Source organism: Portunus trituberculatus, chromosome 11, assembly GCF_017591435.1.
Source record: "Portunus trituberculatus isolate SZX2019 chromosome 11, ASM1759143v1, whole genome shotgun sequence".
Taxonomy (NCBI): Eukaryota; Metazoa; Arthropoda; class Malacostraca; order Decapoda; family Portunidae; genus Portunus; species Portunus trituberculatus.
Window position 1 is genome coordinate 1,514,731 of NC_059265.1, and position 8,856 is coordinate 1,523,586.

At 43.0% G+C, this 8,856-nt stretch overlaps 1 long non-coding RNA gene across 1 annotated transcript in view; it reads left to right on the forward strand.

Moving 5' to 3' along the window:
* LOC123502347 overlaps window positions 1-2,732 on the forward strand; it is a 3,683-nt gene extending 951 nt beyond the window's left edge. The window contains exons 2-4 of the long non-coding RNA XR_006673963.1: window positions 1,221-1,304; window positions 1,540-1,728; window positions 2,676-2,732. This is a non-coding gene — a long non-coding RNA (uncharacterized LOC123502347). The remainder of the gene's footprint in view (window positions 1-1,220; window positions 1,305-1,539; window positions 1,729-2,675) is intronic.
* The last annotated feature ends 6,124 nt before the right edge of the window (window positions 2,733-8,856 follow it).

Below are 8,856 nucleotides of genomic sequence, written 5' to 3' on the forward strand. Positions count from 1 at the left end.
GACTGACTATTTGGCTAACTGACTGAATGACTGAATGATTGACTAACTGACTGTCTGACACACTGGTTGATTGTCTGTTTGACAAACAGCGCCTGTCCTTGGCAGAAAAAAGCATCGCGCGGTACGAAGGCGCTTAGAAGTGTACCGTAGGAGGTATGTGGTGCGCGTGGCCAGGCACGTGTTGCCGTACGCGAGTGTGCACGTGTAGGGACCTGACAAGTGTGTAGAGAACCAATGAAGACGACAGAGGCAAAGGGAATCGGATAAGCGCCTGACACCACGTATATGTCACCCACGATTCCAGCCACGCCCACGCCCGCGCTACGTGGGTCCGAAAGCGTGTAGGTCGGGAGGATGTGTCGTCAGGGACTCCCGGTTGACACGAAACAGTAGGCGAAGGTTGGCGATGCAATTGATGAGCCGATGTGTCCTCGCCTATCACTGACACACTCCCGTTCATGAGGGCGAAGATGAGCAGGTGCGGGAACTGGCAGTGGTTGTGGTGGTGGTGGTGGTGGTGGTGGTGGTATTTATATGCTTGTGTGAAGATAGATGGATAAGCGGGTAATTTGATGGGTTGATAGATACGGAAATGGACAGTTGGACAAACAAACAGATAGATGGATAGGCAGGCAGATAGATAAGTCAATAAATTCGTATATAAATAACAATATAGATGTGTATGTAGATAGAAAAAAGTCTATATTCCTCTACTTAGTGTCCTGTCACCCTGGTTTATTGTCAGAAATACTCGTATATCAGGCGGTAGAAATAGAGAATGAGAAAAATAGTACAGTCTGCCTTTTAAGCACCTTGTTTATTGCCTCGCGGAGTTGCCAACACTCGCTGTACAACAAGATACAATTTAATATTTCCTGCTTTGACAAATAACAAAAGCTGGACACGATAACGAAGAGGAAGATGTCACAATAACCAATAAATCGACATGTGGTATTTGTATAAGCATAGCGTCTCATTAATAAGAGATTTAGTAACAGATAGTTATCATAAACATATATACATGCGTCCTGTCTTCACAGATAACCTTTTGCTACGGCAGTAGTCTTTAGCGGTGGTGGTGGTGAACACAGTTGTGGCGGTGGGCTATACTGACCCATGCACACCCACACCCACACACACACACACACACACACACACACACCCAAAGACACACACACACACACACACAATAAAGTGAAGTGTTGCTATATTACCGACAGTTTTCAAGAAGCACCAGCACCAAGAGACGCAGTGGCAAGCCTTCACCACAACACTCCACACTGCCTAATCTTCGTCTATTAAAGGTATTTATAAGGCTATTCAGTTAAGGTTAGGTTTTCTTTACATATGAGAGTGAAAACAGTACGCAAATATTTTCAAGTAATGGTATAAGGAGCATCAAAAAGAGCAAGGCGTCTGTATTACCCTCTCATATTTGTTTCCTTCATTTACCATAGGCCAAACATGTGTCAGAATGCAGCCACCAGTCTAACATTTCATATAGCCTAGTCAAAATTTCTCTCTGTGGCTTAATTTTAGTTTGGTGAGATGATAAAGACTATATATGGATGTCCTGCCGCCACTGTTCCCGGGGTTTTTCCCGGGCCGCCTCCCCCCGGCGGTCCCCTAGCCATCACCCTACCCACGCCATCACCCTTCTATCGCCAGCCTGCTGGGTCAAATACTTTTTTTTCGAATATTTCCTGACGGTAATATTGCGCTTCCATGGTATGTTTTATGGTTTCTATAAATGTTTCGTCGTGTTTGAAGTGTGTTCCGCGCCTGTGCTGGGTAAATATGTGGCGTTTAGTGGTGTTTTATGGCGTATGTTAAAGGCTTTTAACGCTCAAAATTTCCCACCTGGAGTTTTGAGCTTTTTCATTTCAAGGTATAAGTGGGCCTTTATGGTAGCAAAAGAGTGCCTGTCCTCTTTTAAGTGTGAAATCAATCTATTGAGTGAAATATGTGGACTTTGAAATGGTGTTTGGGGCTGTTGTAAAAAGCTCTTATTTTTCATTATTTTATTTGCTCACGTTTCTGCTTCTCGGTCTAACTCGCTGTAGAATGCCCTAAAAGATAGCTCAGACTCCCAGAAGTGTGATAAAATACTTGCCAAGTGAAAATGGCTTGACTTTACAGGACGTTTTAAGAGATTTATGGGTTAAAATGTTTTGTACTTTTAACGTACTTAATTTAGACCTTTTTTAAAAACCAGTTAAGCTGGAGATATTTTGATATTTTGAAAATTAGTTTAAGTATTTATCACGTCATAAAATAACAAGCATTTGGCCGTGGCTTCGTTTTTCTAAAAGTCATTTTGAAATCAAATGATTTACGTAATTTAGCCGAGTCCCCCGTTCCCGTTCTCTCGGATGACCACAGCCCACCCAGGTAGTGACTCACCATAGGCCCAGGGTTGGCGCCACTTTTCCAAATCCGCAGTTCGTCAATATTTTGCCTAATATCTAGTGATTTCTACGTGTTTTCGCGTGTTTCGAGGTTCAGGTGTGTAGATAATTGTAGCAGAAGGAGGAAGAAAGGAGAAATAAAGGAGGATAAGGAGGAAGAAAGGAGAAATGGAGGAGAAAGAGGAGCAGCAGCAAAGCTACAATACTTAAGTCACCCTCCATTTCCTGAATTTTTGTCTAATATCTAACATTTTGATGTGTTTCTAGGCTCAGACGTGTGGATGGAAGGAGGAGGAGGAAGAAGAAGGAGTAACAATGGAGAAGGATGAAGAAAAAATGAGAAATAAAGGTGGAATAGGAGAAGAAGCCAAGGTGTAATATTTAGGTAAGTGTCCCTTTTAATCCTAACGTTGTTTATAATGCATACTGTTGGTTTTGGGATAGATTTGGGGTATTTTAAGCTTGTTCATTAGTGTTGCAGACTGTTTGGAGTGTTATAAGTATGCTTTGGGGTTCATTTCGTTTGTTTTCAGTATATGTTAGATCTTTTAGGTATATTTTACGTATTTTGAGAGTGTTGATTGAGGTGTGTGTAAATATTAGCATGTTTTGAGTGTGGTTTGGGAGAACTTTGAGGGGTTGGTTGGTGTTCTGAGTGGGGTTTGTGTTTGTTATGAGTGTTATAAGTGGTGGGGGGTGTTAGTGGTCTTTTGGGTGTGTGTGGGGTTATTTCAGTAAATATTGGGTGTTTCTAGTGAGTTTGGAGGTATTTTAACCTGTTCTGTGTTTTCTTAGTGTGTTTTGGGATGTTATTGAGTTTTTAAGAGGGTTTGGGTGTGTGGTTTGTCGTGGGTTTGTCGTGGGAATGTGTAAGAGTGAATTAGGCCTATACAAGGATTTTTCAGTATGTTTTGAGGCCATCAACAGGCTAGCTCAGTGTCAGTGGGCCCTTATAACAAGTGTCCATTATTGATTACCCGCTTCGTTCCCAGGTGACGACAGGCAGAATGAGGTGGACGTGGCGGAGGCTGTGGGCGGTCAATTCACGGCGCAGGTTACCCACACCTTGCACCACGCTGACTGCCCGCACGGAAGAGCAACAACAATCAGTCAGTCAGTCAGTCAGTCTACTCAGTACTACTTCTCCACAGTGCTGGCAGTGGTATTCCGAAGCAGCGCATGTGTGACGGCATCAATGATTGCTGCAGTAACGGAGAGGTGAGGAGAAGGCCTTGCTTTTGTCAGTATCTAACATAAGGCTTAACTCATGCCCTGAACTCCTTTGTTTCATATAAAAGTTGCAGATTTTCTTACATTGTATACACTACAATACAAAATCACAACTTGACACTACTGAAGCAAATGCCTTTCTTGTGGCAGGATGAGTTTGTGCAGCTGTGTGGCATTGAGGAGTGCCGGGAGAAGAATGTCGGGTGTGTGTGTGAGCCTGTTTACATCAACACTCGAGAGTCATACTACTGCCAGTGCCGGCCATGCAGGGTACAGACTCGTGTCAGAAAGTTCAAGTGTGAAGGTGAGGCCTCCTGAACTGTCAATGTCACTCTACGGTCTGTCTTCTTAAACTTGTCAGTCCTTCACCTCTTCATTTAGCAGCAGCCTAAAGAAGTTAGTGTGGTATTTTGTTATTGTTGGCATACATCAACATGCATTTTGTCTCACGAGTATTACTAAGATCAGTGATTTACGGATAGGTTGTTCTTTATGATTAAGTATAATTTAATCTTGCCATATGCATTTGTCATGAGTATTGATATAATTTTGTAGTTTTCCTCAACGTATTGTTGAATGTGTTCCTGGAATGCGTGTAAATCTATCCATAAGTTGTAATAAATCTGTGTTTCTGAGAGTGTAATTCTCCACCCTCAGACGTTGACGAGTGCGTGGAGTCGCCCAGATCCTCTCCTGTGGACCATCCCTCAGCAGTGTTCGATCCGCCCAGCAGCAGCAACGGTCAGGAGAAGGCTGTCATTGAAGTGTCAAGTCCCCAAGCTGGCACGGTGGTGGGTGTTGTGCTGGGCTCCCTTGGGGTTCTTTGCCTAGCTGTTGGGGTACGTCAAATAGTTTTCACTTCTTTATACTGTGGGGTCTTGCTCTGGTTGTGTTGTGGCTGTGCTGTGGCAAAGATGGCGTAATTAAGCAGTGGGTGAGATTCTTCCAAACTTTAAACAATTCTAAATTGTTCTTGACACACTGAGAATATTCCATTACTGTAAAGTTTGCCGACTTACTTTTTTTTCATCTCACCTGCAACATTTTCAGTGTACAGATGTTTGTCGGGTTCCTGAAGATTCGGCGACGTGTTATCATCCATGCAAGCTTCCCCAACCCAGCCAGTGTATCACAAGACAACAGGCAGTGAGGAGGACGGGAGGAGGGAGCGAGCGGCTGCATGCACTATTGAACGGGACAGCATTACATTCTTCCCACAGTTGTATGACTACACTGAAGCAAGCGTAGAATAAAGTGTTGAGTGACCATGATGTGAGTATTGTGGCTTGTACATTACCCTTTTATATCCTCGTGTCTCATTTTAAAAGGTTTTGTACTTTCTTGTTATTTTTTTTTAAGGACTTATTAATGTTGGCGCCATTTCAATGTTGTTGCATCTCTTGTTCCAGGAATCAGCACTACTAACGCCAAAGAAGTGAGGGAAGTGTTTGGAGTGAGCGTGCAAGACATACAACAGACACCAGACTGCTACTGCCGGTGTAGCCAAAGGAACAAGAAGAGGCAGAGGAGGAGGAAGAAGAGGAACAAGAGAGTGATTCTTGGAGACGTACCAATGAAGTTCTGCAGGTTGGCCACAAATCTTCATTACTGGTGTAGTGTATTTCATTGATCATTTGTACATTGGGTGGATAAATTTGTAGATTTTATAGTCAGTTATAGATGTGAAGTGGGTAAGGTTTTTTGCCATGCCTTATCTACACCAGCAGAAAACCGTGATATGTAGAAGTTGTGATAGAAGCATTGTGATAGGAATATACCGTGTACATATGCATAGAGAATTTAAAAGAGGAGAGTGTAGACCAAGAGAGGAAAGTAACCTCTTTTAGAGATTTCTGTGAAAGTTTTGCTGTAGCGTTAGACATATCAAAGGCTTTTGATAGAGTCTGGCATAAAGCTTTGATTTCCAAACTGCCCTCCTACGTCTTCTATACTTTTCTCTGCAACTTTATCTTAAGTTTCCTTTGTGACTGTTCTATTGCTGTTGTGGTAGACGGAAACTGTTCTTCTCCTAAATTTATTAATAATGGAGTTCCTCAGGGTTCTGTCTTGTTACCCTCTCTTTCAATTATTCATTATTTAACCAAACTTGTTGCCCTATCTACTCCTACGCTGATGATACCACCCTATATCTTTCCACGTCCTTTCAGAGACGACCAACCAGTCAGGAAGTCAACAGATCACGCACGAACGCCAAAGAATGCCTGACTTCCGATCTTTCTAAGATTTCCGATTGGGGCAGAGAAAATCTAATAGTTTTCAATGCCTCAAAAACTCAATTCCTCCATCTATCAATTCGACACAACCTTTCAGACAGGTACAGGTCTTCTTCAGTGACACTCAACTGTCTCCCTCTTCCACAATGAATATCCTTGGTCTGTCCTTTATTCATAATCTTAACTGGAAACTTCACATCTCATCTCTTGCTAAAACAGCTTCTGAGGCATCTCCGCCAGTTTTCTTGCCCTCAATTCCTTACTCTGTATAAGGGCCTTATCTGCACGTGTATGGAGAACTCTTCGCATGTTTGGGGGGGTTTCAGTTAAACAGTTTTACTAGATAGGGTGGAATTAAAAGCTTTTCGTCTCATCAACTCCCCTCCTCTGACTAACTGTCTTCAGCCTCTTTTTCACCGCCGAAATGATGAATCTCCTTCTCTCTTTTATCGCTATTTTCATGCTAACTGTTCTACAGATCTTGCTATCTTCATGCCTCCCCTCGTCCTGCGGCCTCGCTGTACAAAGGTTTCTTCTTCTCATCCCTATCGTGTCCAACTTTCCAACGTAAGAGTTAACCAGTACTCTCAATCATTCATCCTTTTCATTGGTAAAATCTGGAACTCCCTACCTGCATCTGTATTTCCGAATTCCTGCGACTTGTCTTCTTTGAAGAGAGATATCGAGGCATTTGCTCCCTAGTTTTGGCTGATGCTTTTCCACTTTTTAGAGAGCCAGCATTCAAGTGGGGTCTCTTTTTTTAATCTTTTCTTTGTTTCTTGCCCTTGGCTGGCGCTCTTCCTACATGAAAAAAACCTCTCGGGACACAAGTCCTCTGCTCATCACTCATCATTCCTGTCGCCCATCATGATCGTTTATGCCTTAAGGACCAAATGACCAACGTGTTCACTCCATGCTGAAATTCACCATGCATGGAGAAACACTTAGTGAATGAAGATAACGTTCCTTGTTAGGAGACGCCATCTTCTTAGTGAGGGAGTGTAGCGAGCATGCTGGCTAGTCACACATCACCAGCTGTGCGTCGCGTTGTGTCTTGTTGCCAAGCCATGACAGTAAATTAATACCAAGTAGTATGTAGTTGTTAAGGGTAGTAGTAGTAGTAGTAGTAGTAGTAGTGGTTGTCACTCACACTATTGCAAGGTGTGTTCAAGTGTGAAGGTGAGGCCTCCCTGAACTGTCAATGTCACTCTACGGTCTGTCTTCTTAAACTTGTCAGTCCTTCACCTCTTCATTTAGCAGCAGCCTAAAGAAGTTAGTGTGGTATTTTGTTATTGTTGGCATACATCAACATGCATTTTGTCTCACGAGTATTACTAAGATCAGTGATTTACGGATAGGTTGTTCTTTATGATTAAGTATAATTTAATCTTGCCATATGCATTTGTCATGAGTACTGATATAATTTTTGTAGTTTTCTCAACGTATTGTTGAATGTGTTCCTGGAATGCGTGTAAATCTATCCATAAGTTGTAATAAATCTGTGTTTCTGAGAGTGTAATTCTCCACCCTCAGACGTTGACGAGTGCGTGGAGTCGCCCAGATCCTCTCCTGTGGACCATCCCTCAGCAGTGTTCGATCCGCCCAGCAGCAGCAACGGTCAGGAGAAGGCGGTCATTGAAGTGTCAAGTCCCCAAGCTGGCACGGTGGTGGGTGTTGTGCTGGGCTCCCTTGGGGTTCTTTGCCTAGCTGTTGGGGTAAGTCAAATAGTTTTTCACTCCTTTATGCTCTGGGGTCTTGCTGTGTATGCCTTTTGCTGTGTTGTTCTGTGGCTAAGATCTCGTAATTAAGATGTGCATGTGATTCCTCCAAAATTTAAACAGTTCCCAAATCATTCTTGACACATTGAAAATATTCCAATACTGTATAGTTAGTCCACTCATTCTTCAGAGGATTTTTTTTTTTTTTTTTTTTATTTGCAACATTTTTTTTTTGGATCTCACCTGTCAACATTTTGACTCTAAAGATGTTTGTCAAGTTGTTGAAGATTCGGCGACGTGTTATCATTGTACCACACGGGCTGGGATTTTCATTGAAGGAAAACTCTCTTCCAAGTCAATTTTACATATATTTCAAATATAGTAAAGTACATTCGAACAAAAAACGATGAAAGTGACGCGGCACTCTGAACCAACAACAGAGAAACACGAGAGGCACCCTTAACACTCTCTCCCCACTTGAATACACCACTTAACTCCACATAATGACACCCTCGATTATATTACCACGAAACTCCGCTGCCCTGATCACATTACCCACCTGATCAGAGACCCTCGATCACCGTGACGCGTCCACACTCCACCAATGTCCGAGTAGAGTGCCACTCACTCCCTTCACCCGAGATCGCGTCCTTTCCTGCCCCCCACTCAAATCTACTGCCCCGCGTGCCAATTCACACAATGTTAAATACCTTGCCTTCCTTACTCTATTCCTCCGTATACATGTTGTAGTACACTTCATGCTAACACTAATATTTCTACCATGCACAACATTCCAAAATCCCTACTCACAAAGTTCCTCCGCTCGTATTAATTATGGGTTTGGTACGGCAGTTTTCCTCCTTAGGCCTACAGAGCCACCCACGCAAACCCGATCCACCTTGGCTCTCCTTAACATACCATCCTTATCGTTACATCCTCCACAATCCCTTCCCCAACCCTGTGTGCCACAAGACAACAGGCATTGAGGAGGACGCCATTTCAATATTGTTCCATCTCTTGTTCCAGGATTCAGTACTACTAACGCCAAAGAAGTGAGGCAAGTTTTTGGAGTGAGCGTGCATGACATACAACAGACACCAGACTGCTACTACTGCCGGTGTTGCCAAAGGAACAAGAGGAGGAAAGAATGGAAGAGGAAGAAGAAAAGGGTGATTCTTGGAGACGTACCAATGAAGTTCTGAAGGTTGGCCACAGATTTTCATCACTGGTGTAGCAGGAGATGTGGGATATTTTAAGGTTGTAGTA